The sequence below is a fragment of the Ornithorhynchus anatinus genome, chromosome 8, assembly GCF_004115215.2.
Source record: "Ornithorhynchus anatinus isolate Pmale09 chromosome 8, mOrnAna1.pri.v4, whole genome shotgun sequence".
Classification (NCBI taxonomy): Eukaryota; Metazoa; Chordata; class Mammalia; order Monotremata; family Ornithorhynchidae; genus Ornithorhynchus; species Ornithorhynchus anatinus.
Window position 1 is genome coordinate 60,892,532 of NC_041735.1, and position 15,313 is coordinate 60,907,844.

Below are 15,313 nucleotides of genomic sequence, written 5' to 3' on the forward strand. Positions count from 1 at the left end.
TTCTCAATACATGTGATTGAACCAAATACGGAAGTTAAAAGAGCTGTTACAACCAGCCTTTCCTAATTAGGCTCCTTTCAAGGCAGCCTAGGTCTCCCACAATTGTTCTTCAGTACTTTCATGAGATTGAAACCCTTGGGTACTTACCCCCTTCTCTACTTTTCAATCAGTAGTATTGAGTTCTCACTGTATACAGAGGACTGCATTAAATGCCCAGGAGAGTACAATAAAATAGGTAGAAATGATTCCTACCCTAAAGGAGCTTACAGTATAGCAGGGTGATTCAATGTGGTACATATCTTTATAATAATAATTATTATTATGGTATTTGTTTTGCACAGCATTTGCAAGACAATGTTCTGAGCACTGGGGAAGATACAAGCAAATCGGATTGGACACAGTCCCTGTCCCTTGAGGGGCTCACAGTCTCAATCCCCATTTTACAGATGAGGTAACTAAGGCATGGAGAAGTGAAGTGACTTACCCAAGGTCACAGCAGAGAAGTTGCAGAGCTGGAATTAGAACCCAAGACTTTCTGACTCCCAGGTCCGTGTTCTATCCATTATGCCATGCTGCTTCTCTATTCTACTCTAGATATATACCTTATATCCTTTTACTCTACTGTTTCTCCCTACCTATAATTCATTTTAATATCTCTCTTCCGCAAACACTGTAAGCTGCTTGTGGCCACAGGTTGTCCCTATTTACTCTATTGTACAGTGTTCTGCACAGAGTAAGTGTTTAATAAATACTACTGATTACACAAACGTCCACTCTACATTTCGGTCAGATAAGACCAGTTTAACTGTCTTGCACAGGATTTACTAGTCTTCCAATTTGCAGCAGCTTTTCCTCTGCTAAAGATACTAATGCTAGAAAAATTCCAGGGAGAAGGTGGAAGAGGCCAACCAGTAGCTAGATGGATAGAGACCATAACAACAACAATTGAAGAACCGTTAGAAAGGTTATGGATATGGCAGAAGACAGGACGTTCTGGAGAAAACATATCCATAGAGTCGCTATGAATCGGAAATGACTTGATGGCACTTGTTAATAATAATTCCTCTGCAAAACTACATCCTTCCCATCCTAGAACATTCCATTCCTATCTTGCCTCACCCAGTGAAACTTTTCCAGATTAGCCTTACCATCCCCAGATACTCTGGTACACACCTCCATCCTCACGTCAATTATGTACATCTCTATTGCACATTTGGTTATGTATATGATTATATAGTTCAATTACAGGTATTTTTATAGATTTGTGATTGAACTTTCTTCTATTAAATTGTAAGGTCCTTGAAGATAAGAGTCAAATTAAAGTAACGTGGCTCAGTGGAAAGAACAAGGGCTTTGGAATCAGAGGTCATGAGTTCAAATCCCAGCTCTGCAACTTGTCAGCTGTGTGACTGTGGGCAAGTCACTTAACTTCTCTGGGCCTCAGTTACCTCATCTGTAAAATGGGGATTAAGACTGTGAGCCCCATGTGGGACAACCTGATTCCCCTATGTCTACCCCAGCGCTTAGAACAGTGCTCTGCACATAGTAAGCGCTTAAATACCAACATTATTATTTCTTCTTTTCTCTCAGTGCTTGAAACAAAGCCCAAGAGCAGAAAATCTCTGCGTGACTATTCTATGAGGCAAAATCCACATTATTTTCTTAAGGAGAAAACTCTCAGGCTTTCTCTTTACCAGGCACTTAGTACATTGCTCTGCACAGAGTAGGCACTTAATAAACACCATCAACTGATCCACAACCTACCAACCTGCCACAATCCATTTCAACCCTTCCAAAACAATCCCTCGAACTGGAAGTTGTCCAGGATAGATGATGATGAAAACGATACTTTTCTCCCACTTCTCTCTCAAAGATATACCTATCTGTACCATTAATACCAATCTATATACCATTAATAATGATGATGTTATTTGTTAAGCGCTTACTATGTGCCAAGCACTGTTATGAGGGTTGGGGTAGATACAAGGTAATCAAGTTGTCCCACGTTGGGCTCATAGTCTTAATCCCCATTTTACAGATGAGATAACTGAGGCACAGAGAAGTTAAGTGACTTGCCCAAAGTCACACAGTTGACAAGTAGCAGAGCCATAATTAGTACCCATGACCTCTGACTCCCAAGCCCGTGCTCTTTCTTCTAAGCCACGCTGCTTCTCTGCTTTTTAAGTTACCTTGTTCTACCTCCTAGGTAAAAATCAACCACTAGTATTTAAATGGAATAATTAGTGTGTGCTGAACAGTATACTAAGCACTTAGGGATCATGTCTTCTATGTCTATTTCCTAACATCGGGGAACTTGCACTCTAATTAGAGAGACAGACATAAGAAGATCTATAGCAGTGGAACTATGTAATAAGCAAATAGGTCTAGGATTCAGAAAAGGGCATGGAATTAGTAGTCAGGAATATGGGTTTCGGTCCAGTTCTGCTTCTGACCTGCTCTGTGACCTTGGGCAAGTCATAGCCACATCTGTTAAAATAGGGATAATAATAACTGTCTCTCCTTATTTTGCAGGGATGTTGTGAGGGAAAAATAAGATAATTGATGTGAAACAACTTTGGAAAAATAAAAGCCCTAAACAACAACAACAACCAAGTATCATTGTTGTGACGGAAATGGTATTCATCCTCAGTCTTCAGTCTGTTTGCTTTCTCAGGTTTTCAAAACAAGGATTTAAATGTCTTATGGTATGATGATTTTCATCAACTGCCTGCTGTTAAAATATCCAGCTTGACAAGCCTCCTTGTTGATCTCCCTGACTCTAGTCTCTCCTTTTCCCGTTCACACTTCAGTCTGCTCCCAGTGCTATTTCTCTAAAATGCTGCTCTGCATTTCCTCCATACTCCTCAAAATATTCGGGAGTTTTCCATTCCCTTCCACGATCAGACAATTCTGTCAACTGGCATTTAAGGCATTTAATTCATGGTTTTAAAGGCATTTAAAGCATCCACTCTCTTCTCCCACTGTACCCCACCTAAAATTCTCCATTCCTCTCAAGCCAAACAATTAGTTGCTTTATTCTTGTCTCTCCTGTCACTGGAGAGAGTATAACTGAGAATTGCTCAAACTTGGCCTAGAACCTTTTCTGAAATCAAAGACTTTCTGAAATCACATCTAAGAAGCTTTCCTGATTAATTTTTTAATCTACACTCTTTATAACCCCCGACAGCCATGTCAACAGTTTCACACCACCCAAGCACTCACAACCATGTTTTGTAATCTGTACTCTAGTGTCTTTTCCCACTGGATTGTAAGATTCTTGAGGTCCACAAGTCAAGGCTATCAATTCTACTGTACTCTTCCAAGTGCTTAGTTCAGTGTTCTGTACACAATAGAAGCTCAATACATACCCTTGATTGATCCAAACCAAACCAATCCACACCGAAATGCTGTGACTACATAATATTCAAGTATATTGAGAGCTGGAATAATTGGAATCTGGGAAAAAGAAGGCAAGTGAAGATATAAATATGCTTTGAAAAATGGGAAGGACCAGAAGTGTGGCAGGGAAAGGAGGAGAGAGAGGTGGGGGAGAATAAAGCAAGAAGTGGGAAAGGAAAAGGGTAAATTACAAGTGCAGGGCAGGAAAGAAAGCTATTTCTCACAGTTAGCAAATGTTCATTAATTATAATTGTTTAGAATGCATCTACCCAATTGCTCAATTAATCAAAGATATTTATTGACTATTAGGTGCAGAGCACTGCATTAAGTGGCTAGGGGAATACACTAGGCACATAGCATCCTTGCCCTCAAGAAATGTACAATCTTCAAATCATGTGCTATTGACCAGTATAAACCACAAAGGGAGAGAGAAACAAAGTCTTAAAGGCTCTATTTTACTCTCTTGCTATTTTCAAAACTTCACCACAGGACTTGTCTATGCCACCCAAGCTAGATTATCTGTGAGGAACATTTCCCCAGAAATCAGGAACTTATTTAATGTTACTTTGACTTCTCTCTTCTACACGTGTAAAAGAAAAAATAGAAATAGAAAGTCAATTATATGCTGATTTGCTAATGTTATTTTTCAGATTAAATGCCACTTTGAGTTCCAAAAGTTCTGGCCCTTGAAACTGTCAGCTTTCTGAACACTTTCACGTGAAGACCTGTCACAGCAAAGAGAATGTTGGCGAGGCAGTCCCCTTAGGGGGTGACCAAATTTTGACAGAGGTTTAACGGCCCTTGAAATCATATCGCCAAACTTCTGAGGGCCTGCTGGCTGACCGAGGAAGGACATAAGCTGAGCAAGTTATAAATAAACTCTTTTATCATAGGCAACAGTGTCTTGGGGACTTCAAAGACTAAACCAGGGATACTGAATTCTCTGATGTTCTGAAGACAGTAAGAACTTTATTATCCTGGACAGACAAATCTTGAACGAGTGTTGCAATTTGATAATACTAAAGTTTCCTTTCATTTGGATTTCTGGTAAACCAAGATCACAAGACCATTTCAGTCTAATACAATAAGGCAGCACTGAGGTTAGTTGGTTATCAGAAACACCTGTGCCTGGGTCAACCAACCAACATCTGTGCTGTCTGTGGAGCTTGGATGTCTCTCTAGCCTCGGGGGCTAGAAGCAACCAAGGCCAACCATCCTTTTCCTCTTCTCCTAAATAACTCAGCACTTTCCAACTGCCTCTTCCCCTGCCCCAGATTCCCCTCCTACTCACTGTCTCCCCTTCCCCCCACAGCTAACCCCCACTGCCTCCTCCTCAATCCCCGCCTAATTGATTCCAGTGACTTTCAGCCATTTACAATATAAAGCAGCACAACTTGCATCTTGTGCTGGGTAATATCATCATGATCCAACTCTTAGAAGGCAGGATTTTGCTAAACCATTTTATAACCTTCACCCCCATTTAAGTAGTAATATTAACAGTAATTGCATTAATTGAGCTCTCACTGGTTGTGATCTGCTGAACTAAACTCTTGGGAACGTATGATTCATAGAAGAGACGTGGTACCTGTACCTAAAGGGTTTACACTCAAATGAGCTGAATGCATCAGTTTCTTTATGCTAGAAGATGTGATTCCCTCCTGGTAATGAGTTGGTGACTTGGGATGCTGCAATTCACTTTAGAAACCAGTCAGTTAGTGCCTAGAGGCAGAAAGGAAAATGTTTCCAGAGCTTTCTAAGGGCTTGAATCAATCCCTGTGAGGGAGGTGATAACATTAGTATTTTCAACTCACTGAGGTGGGAGTTGAAGTAATTACTACGGCTATGGAGCACTTACTGACTGCAGTGTTATGTTCTAGTAGCTTAGAAAGGTACAAGTGCTTAATGAATTTTATCTAGTGCTTTGATTGATAATTGGGCAAAGGGTTTCCACTACTGAGTCCAAGAGGCAGAGGGAAAATTCAAAGTGCATGCTTACAATCATCATCATCATTCTAATAAAGGAAAAATTACAGAGATCCATGCCAAACCAATAGAGTGCAAGTTGGACTAGAGGGAGTGTAATGGGTTATTTATTCCTTCAGACCCACAAATCTCCCTCTTTTTAGAATTTTCTGGTGAATTCAGAAAAAAAGCCCGACACGGGTGGGTGGGGGTTTGATGGAGGAGAGAAAGTAGACTGGACAATCCAGAGAATTGTGGTTGGAGATACTGGCCCTGAAAGTGCTCATAATGCATTTTTGGCATTCCAATGCCAGGACACTTTATTTTTCAATGGGAAAATGTAAATATACTAATAGTCACAGAAATGGTTTTTATACAGGTCAGGCCCTTACCAAATTCTGATCCCAGTTTTAGACAATGCACCTTAAGATGATTTCCAGCACTGGAGAGGGTCCAAAGGAGAGTGAGTAAAAAGGGATGGAGAATAAGGTGAATGAGCCAAGTTCCAAAAATTGGGGATTGTTTAATCTGGAAGACAGAAGGGAAAGGAAGGATTTAAAAACCATCTACCAATTTGTGAAGTGTTTCTTCAGAAAAGATACTCCCAGGTGGTTCTCCATGTCCATGGAAGAAATAGACAAATAAAATCTGGAGAAATTTGGGGTGGATAAGGAGGAATATTTTTTCTAATAATAATAATAATAATGACATTTGTTTCCTATTAGCTAAGAAGTATGATAAACACTGGGGTTAATACAAGACAATCAGATCCAAAACAGTCTCTGTTCCACAAAGGACTCACAGCCTAAGAAGGAGGGATGACATTTAATACCCATATTATAGTTGAGAAAACTGAGGCACATATAAACTGGTGTTCTGACTCCTGCGTTCTTTCTACTAAGCATAAATCATGCTTACCTCTTCAGGGAGCTAGTCCAGATGATTTCTTGATATCCCTTCCATGTCTGTTATACCACTAGGCTAAAAAATGGAGATTCTTGTGAGGACTATGAATTCTCCCTTTAAGTAATTAGCCCGATCTAATGGAGACCACCAGCTTGCAGAAATTTAATACACTTGATCCTTCTGTGAAAACACTGCAGCTGAGGGTAAGGGAATGAACAAGATGAATTTTCTGATTCCATCCTGGAAATCCACCTGAACTCCTCGGGCTTTTGCCAGAACCTGCCTGACTTGGTGTCCTTGGAAGGGTACAGCTCAGTAATTCAGAACACTACAGAGTCCTGGGACCCCCTCAGAGGTCTGAGTCACAGTTGTATGGACAAGCTGTTTGTTCTGGCCCAGAATCTCCTGGGGCAACCACGATGCAGAAAGTGATGGTCCAAGCTTCCCAAGAAGACCTGGGCCAAATTATTTCCAACACAAACTAAGAGGGTTTTGGTAGAACTGGATGTTCTACCCAACTTCCCTACTTGCACAAAATGGTGGCTTAACATTGTTTAGTTAGAGAGTTCTGGTTCCTGGCCAAACAAGAGTACATCACACCAGGCTAAGAATACCAGCACATGCTGGAATTCAATAGTATTTATTGAGTGCTTACTATGTGCAGAGCACTGTACTAAGTGCTTGGAATGTACAATTTGGCAAGAGATAGAGACAATCCCTGCCCATTGATGGGCTTACAGTCTAATTGGGTGAGACAGACAAAAACAATAGCAATAAATAGAATCAAGGGGATGTACATCTCATTAACAAAATGAATAGGGTAATAAAAATATTTACAAATGAGCAGATGAGCACAGTGCTGAGGGGAGGGGAAGGGAGAGGGGGAGGAGCAGAGGGAAAGGGGGGGAAAGGGAGGCTTAGCTGAGGGGAGGTGGGTGGTGGGCAGAGAGGCAGCAGAGGGAGCAGAGGGAAAAGGGGAAGATCAGTCTGGGAAGGTCTCTCAGAGGAGGTGAGTTCTTAGTAGGGAATCTAACAACGGGGCAAATGTTTAGCCCAGGGTTTCAAGTGGCAGAGTTAACCTAACTGACATGGGCATCAACCCAAAATTTGACACCTGAATTGATTTTCCATCAAATGACAAGTCTCTAAGAAAAGACGAAGTGCATAGGAAATTTAATAGTAATATGATAAGGTTAGACAGTCTACTCTACATGATCTGTGTAATGTCTGCAGTCTACTTGTGTTTCTTCCACTATTCAATGCAGAATACACTTCTACTATGAACCATGTGCAGAAGAAAGACCACGTCAGACACAGCCTCACAAAGGAAACACTGAAATATAGAATATTGTCATTGGCAAAGGGAAGGAAAGAAATAGAATGGTTGCCAACATCTGTGGAGAGCTGACAGAGGGACCTTACTCCAACAGATGCAGAACATATAAACCAAAAGACCCTCGATGTCATGGAGAAAACAGAATTTGCTTCTGTTTCTTGACATAGAGAAACAGCCTTGATTTGGTTCTGCAAGGAGGTGGCAAGAGTCAGTTGGCTTCACAAATCTATTCAATGAATTTCACAACTTGCTTTGTCTAATTTGACATGTTAATGTCCTAATCACTGCAGAGTTTTAAAACTAGACTTTCATCCAGAGGGAAACCTCACCGAAAAACAATTTTGTATTGAGAACAATTCATTTTTCAAGAGTTACTTGGTTTTGCCAGTCATTGCTAAAACACAATAGAATAAAAAATATTTATTGAGTAACCTCTGTTTGCCAACCACAAAGATACTTGTGTAATAAAGAGAAATCACCTCATCTGTACAGTACTTATGCACACATTCTTATATCTATTATTTCCCATATCCCCAAATATATTTTAATCTCAATCTGTAAAATCTAAGCTCTTAATGGTCAAGGACTGCATCTACCAACCTTCTGTATTGTACTTTTCCAAGTGCTTAATACGGTATTCTGTTCACAGTAAGTACTCCATAAATACCACTGATTGAGTGAAATCTAAGGCATCATTGTTGCCTTTGAACGTATTTCACATTACATGAACCCCATGTGGAACAGGACCTGTGTCTTATCTGATTATCTTGAATTTAACCTAGTGCTTAGTACAGGCATAATTTTTAAAATGGTATTTCTTAAGTGTTTACTATGTGCAAGACACTATAATAAGTGCTGGGGTAGAGACAAGCTCCCCTCTCAGAGTTGTGCCTGAAGAGTTTCCAATACTTATCAGTCTCAACTTCAGGAGGGAGGCTCAAGCAATGGCATACCTACTCCATTCCTAGTTTGAGCAGTGGCTAGTGAGTGGCAGGCCATCTGCTATAAGTCAAAACTCCCCTGTGCTGGGCAGCAGCATATGAGACAGTTGATGGTGGAGACTCAAGTTTACTGCACAGAAAGAAGCAGTGGTAAACCACTTTCTTATTTTTACCATGAAAACTCTGTGAATGCTTTACCAGAACGATTGCAAATGGAGGTGGGGCATTCTGGGAGAGATGTGTCCGTGGTGTTTCTATGGGTCTATAATTCTATTTATTTATATTGATGCTACTGATAACTGCTTACTTGTTTTAATGTTTATCTCCCCTCTTCTAGACTTTGAGCCCATTGTGGATAGGGATTGTCTCTCTGTTGTTGAATTGGGCTTTCCAAGAGCTTAGTAATAATAATAATGATGATGTTGATATTTAAGCGCTTACTATGTGCAGTGCAATGTTCTAAGCACTGGTATAGATACAGGGTAATCAGGTTGTCCAACGTGAGGCTCACAGTCTTAATCCCCATTTTACAGATGAGGGAAGTGAGGCACAGAGAAGTAAATGCCTTGTCCAAGGTCACACAGCAAACAGGTGGCGAAGCTGAGATTAGACGCCTATATCTGTGCTCTTTCCACTAGGCTCTGCTGCTCCTCTGAGCACAAAGTAAGTGCTCAGTAAAAAGCACAGTTATCATTATTGTCCCATCCAACCACTTTCCTTTCAGTCTTGACAGTGAATTCAAATAATTTAGTTGAAAAATTCAAAGTTACAAAAGGGCAAAGTTGGGAGGTAGATGATAGCCTCTAAGGCCAACAACCATTCTTCAAACATCCTCTGATTATTCATATTATGGCTTGGGTCTGCCATAGTAAACATCTTGGCAGCTAGCCAGAAACGATGGTCTCTCCTCCAATTCTGAGAAGTAATAGGAAACAGTGATGTTGGTCATTAATATTTGGGGAATTTGACACTAAAATGTGAACTCATTCGCTCTCACGGCTTTGACTACCATCTCTACGCAGATGACACGCAGATCTACATCTCCGCTCCTGTCCTCTCCCCCTCCCTACAGGCTCGCATCTCCTCCTGCCTCCAGGATGTCTCCACCTGGATGTCGGCCCGCCACCTAAAACTCAACATGAGCAGGACTGAGCTCCTCATCTTCCCTCCCAAACCCGGTCCTCTCCCAGACTTCTCTATCACCGTGGATGGCACGACCATCCTTCCCGTCTCTCAGGCCCGCAATCTCGGTGTCATCCTTGACTCGTCTCTCTCGTTCACCCCACACATCCTATCCGTTACCGAGACCTGCCGGTTTCACCTTTACAATATCGCCAAGATCCGCCCTTTCCTCTCCACCCAAACGGCTACCTTACTGCTTCGGGCTCTCGTTATATCCCGGCTAGACTACTGTGTCAGCCTTCTCTCTGACCTCCCTTCCTCCTCTCTCGCCCCGCTCCGGTCTATTCTTCACTCCGCCGCCCGGCTCATCTTCCTGCAGAAATGATCTGGGCATGTCACTCCCCTTCTTAAACAACTCCAGTGGTTGCCTATCAACCTCCGCCCCAAACAAAAACTCCTCACTCTAGGCTTCGAGGCTCTCCATTACCTTGCCCCTTCCTACCTCTCCTCCCTTCTCTCTTTCTACCGCCCACCCCGCACACTCCACTCCTCTGCTGCCCACCTCCTCACTGTCTCTCAGTCTCGCCTATCCCGCCGTCGACCCCTGGGCCACGTCCTCCCACGGTCCCGGAACGCCCTCCCTCCTCACCTCCGCCAAACTGATTCTCTTCCCCTCTTCAAAACCCTACTTAAAACTCACCTCCTCCAAGAGGCCTTCCCAGACTGAGCTCCTCTTCTCCCTCTACTCCCTCTACCACCCTCCCTTCACCTCTCCACAGCTAAACCCTCTTTTCCCCCTTTCCCTCTGCTCCTCCACCTCTCCCTTCCCATCCCCTCAGCACTGTACTCGTCTGCTCAACTGTATATATTTTCATCATCCTATTTATTTTGTTAATGAAATGTACATCGCCTTGATTCTATTTAGTCGCCATTGTTTTTACGAGATGTTCTTCCCCTCCACTCTATTTATCGCCATCGTTCTCGTCTGTCCGTCTCCCCCGATTAGACTGTAAGCCCGTCAAACGGCAGGGACTGTATCTGTTGCCGACTTGTTCATTCCAAGCGCTTAGTACAGTGCTCTGAACATAGTAAGCGCTCAATAAATACTATTGAATGAAAAGTGCTTACTATGTGCCTGGCACTGTACTAAGCACTGAGGTGGAAACAAGAAAATCAGTTGGACATAGTCCCAGTTCCATATGACACTCACAATCTCAATCTCCATTTTACAGATGAGGTAACTGAAGAACAGAGAAATTAAGTGACTTGACTACAGTCAAGAAAAGGGAGTTTGAATGGCAAACCTCAGAAAATGAAAAGACAAAAATGGAGTTTCCAAAAGGCTGCCTCTTGGTTTTTTGTTTTTTTTTTCAGTGGAGGAAAAGAAAAGGAAATAATTTCTTTCAGAGTGTCACTCTGTCAGTACCTGACAGGACACATACCATCTCAAACACACTCCCTTTAAATATCCAGGTGCCGGCTTTTAACTTGCCTTGAATTCATCAACCAGATTCCTAGAGCAACTTGGGAATTGGAACAAGAAGAAATGTATTCTATCTTTATTCATTTTAGCATTCTCAAAGGGGTCTTGACCCAAATATTTAGCTAATTGCTCAACGGACAACTTAAAAATAAGCCAATTGATCCATGCCAACCAAATGAAATTTCACCTTAAAGTTCACATATTCTATAATGATTAAGGCTAATATTATGGAAGATTAAATTAGACTGTTTTGGTCCCTGTTCCAACAATGATTTAAAGAATCATTCCTAAATATACACCAGCCTGCTCCAACAATTGAAACAGTCATTCCAAAATATACATCTCCCTAATCCAAGCAACTGCATTCCCATCACTTGGTCTAATGCTTTTTCTTGCTCTTACTGAAAAATCAGAATTTGTTTTACTGGATTATATATTTGCATTATCAGGTAGTTTCTATGATTTAAATGTAAATTCAATTAAAGAGATTTCCAAAGCCCACATTCTCTTTGAATCTTTAATTCATGTACCTAAATGTATACCTAATGTATGTTTGTGTATATTTGATTCTACCATGAAGTGTGTTCTCATGCATTCCAACTAGAGCATTTTAAAGGAATTAGGGAACGTTAGTCTGATGACATAAGAAGTTTAAATATGGCACACCAGGTTGTTGTGAGCCTCACGTGGGACAACCTGATTATCCTGTATCTCCCCCAGCGCTTAGAACAGCGCTCTGCACATAGTAAGCGCTTAACAAAAACCAACATTATTAAAAGAACTGGCTATTTCACAGGCACGTGTGAGGGGGAATGAATATCAAAGGCTTTTTTCCATAAACCCTCATATTATAGAAATGGCGGTAAAATACAACATAAGCAGGAAATCTGGGATTAGAACCCGGATTTCCTGCTTATGTTGTATTTTACCACGATTTCTATAATACGAGGGTTTATGGAAAAAATCTTGTGTGACCTTGGGCATGTGACTTAACTTCTATGTACCTCAGTTTCCTCATCTGTGAAATGGGAATTGAATACCCATTCTCCCTCCCCCTTGGACTGTGGTTCCCATGGACAGGGACTGTGTCTGCTTCTAATTGTATTCTTTGCTACCACAGTGCTTGGCACATAGTAAGCACTTTATATTGTTAATAATAATAATAATAATAATGATAATATCTAACTTGGATTTTGTGGTTAAATACAAAAAAATAAACTGAGCAAAGTGGGGAAAAAATATACCCTCCATTATGATGTGCTAACATTTTTACAGTAAAACTGGAGGCCCAGTGGAGAGTGTGGAAAAATAACAGATAATATAATAATGAAGTCATTGAGTTGCTGACCTATTTAAGTAGTGATCTACCCTGCAGACTTCATTTTTTTTTCCAGGACTGATTGGGCTCTCTTCTGCAGGTGTTAGTTTAAGTAATAACTAGAATTAGGGGCAACTGGTGCATGCATAACCACAGAATAAAGTGTTTTGTTTTTAGAATGTTAGGAGTTCTGGCTGCGGTTATGAGGTCTAAACCGATTATTCTTCAGGAATTTAGGAATAACAGCTGAAAAGGGGCTGGTGCAGGAATAACCACAGCATCCTAGTGAGAGCCCAGCAAGAGTAACTATCCCATTCTCTAACAAGTGATAAAAGGCATCCAGAGATACTTCACTGATATTCACTTGAGGGTGATGATATCAGGATTCTATAAATGATTCTTCAATATTCAGTACCACATCACAGTGAAGACATGTAGGAACATTGTTACAAGAGTAACTACCCACAATGCTTATTACAGTGTTTGGCACATAGCATGAGCTTAATAAATGCCACATTTGTGACTGAGTCCTTAGAGAATGTTGTTTTGCTTTCAGCAAGGAAGATTAACCAAGCGACCTACATCTCTACACCTAGTATGAACCTGATAATGACAAATACATTTCTGGAAGTGATAGCATCTAGAGTGCTGGAACTGGAAATCAGGAGATCTGAATTCTTTCCCAGTTCTACCCTCTCAATCTGTAAGGCACTTACCTCTCTGGACCTCTCAATCTGTAAGGCACTTACCCCTCCGGACCTTAATTCCCCATCTGTCAAACGAGTATAATACCTACTTCCCAGGCATGGTGTGAGGCTAAATGAAATAGCATATGGAAAACTATTTTGAACTCTCTGGAAGAAAGATCCTATATAAATGCCAAATTGAACTGTGATTATTCAGTAATATTCTGAGCTATTTAATTTAAAAAACAGAGGTTAACTCCAAAAACAAGCTTAAATATACATTACTATGTGGATTCTTTTTCCCTAATAAAAACAAGACAGAGGCTATGGGAAGAAGTAACATCACACATTAGCAAGATGAGGATTTTTTTTTCCTTGTTTTTTGTCCCCAGAGGTGGAAAAGAAAGGAATCCATTAAAGTGATACTCACATTCTTTCTCATCCTCTTACACATCATGAAGACTCTCCTCACTCCATCATTCTATCATCATCCTGACAGGCTCCTGACTATATTTCTTCCCCTTTCATCACCAAGCTCATTGTGAACATTCCTCCAGGATGCAATACAACTCTCTCTCCTCTCCCAAGTGTAGATAGTTTAGGGATGGATGGGTTTTCTTTCACTTAGAGGCTGTTTGATATCCACTATTACAATGGATGAGCATGAACAGCCTAGTAGGCTATGGACAGTGATTGGGTATCATTCATCATGTGTTCTTACTGAATATGATATTCCCTGATCAGAGCAGAAACAAAAATTATCTAAGGAGAGTCCATCAATAGTTCATAAATTCAATCCACAGATGGCTGTCTTGTATAAATCATAATATCAAGTTGGCTATAATTGAAACATGTTTTACGTAGGTTTGTTCCTGGGGAATTTCAGTCCCATATATTTCACCTTGGTTCTTGGACTGTCCCCAAATTTTTTCCTCATTATACTGTTTATTTTCCCCACTATGTTCAATTACCATCAGACTCTACCACATTCCTTTACCTCCTGCTATTTGTTTGATTCATTCCAAACTGCCCACTATGGCCATGCCTACTCCAGCTCCAGAAATCATCCTCTTACTTTCCCCCAACTACCTTATATAGTTTGGTGGTGATTGATTAATATCTACAGTGGAGCAGAAATGGAGCAGTCTGTTTTATGGATCTCAGGGTCGGCATTGCAAAGCCAATTTTAACTATGTCCTTCAGCTCAGGAGAAGCTTCGTTCCACAGCATTTAACCCTATCTTTTGCAGCTAAAAGAAGAATGCTCTGGGTGGGAGGAGGGACAGTTAAAGAAGGAGCATGGCCTAATTGAAAGAGCACAGGATTGGGAGTCAGGAGATCCCAGGTTATAATCCTGACTCTGCCACTTGCTTAATCGATCATATTTACTGAGCACTTACTGTGTGCAAAGAGCACTGTACTAAGCACTTGGGAGAGTACAATATATCAGAGTTGGTAGACACATTCCCTGCCCACATCGAGCTTACAGACTAGAGACAATAAAAACAACTGTGTTATCTGTCAAGTGCTTACTACGTGCCAGGGACTGTACTGCGTGCTGGAGTAGAGAGAAGGGAATCAGGTTGAACACAGGCCATGACCCACAGGGGGTTCACAGTCTTCATTCCCATTTGAGGTAATTGAGGCTCAGAGAAGTTAAGTGACTTGCCCAAAGTCGCACAGCAGACAAGTGGCAGAGTCAGAGCATGGGCCTCAGAGTCAGGAGGGACCTGGGTTCTAATTCTATCCACCAGGGTGTGCTGCTTCTCAGAAGGGGACAAAGTACTTGGTCTCCCTCCCCCTTAGGCTGTGATCCCTATTAGAGATTGGGACTGTATCCATCATCATTATAATTATTATTATTATTGTTATTATAATTGAAGAAAAATAATCGAGGAAGAAATAGGAAAAATTGGAAGACCCAATAATGACAATACCACAATTATTAAGTGCTTTCTATGTGCCAAGCACTGTTTTAATAACTGGGGTGGATACAAGGTAATTGGGTTGTACACAGTCCAAGGCCCACTTTGGACTCACAGTCTTAATTCCCATTGTACAAATGATCTAACAGGCACAGAGAAATGAAGTGACTCGCACAAGGTCACACAGCAGACAAGTGGCAGAGCCAGGATTATCACCTAAGTCTTTCTGACTCCTA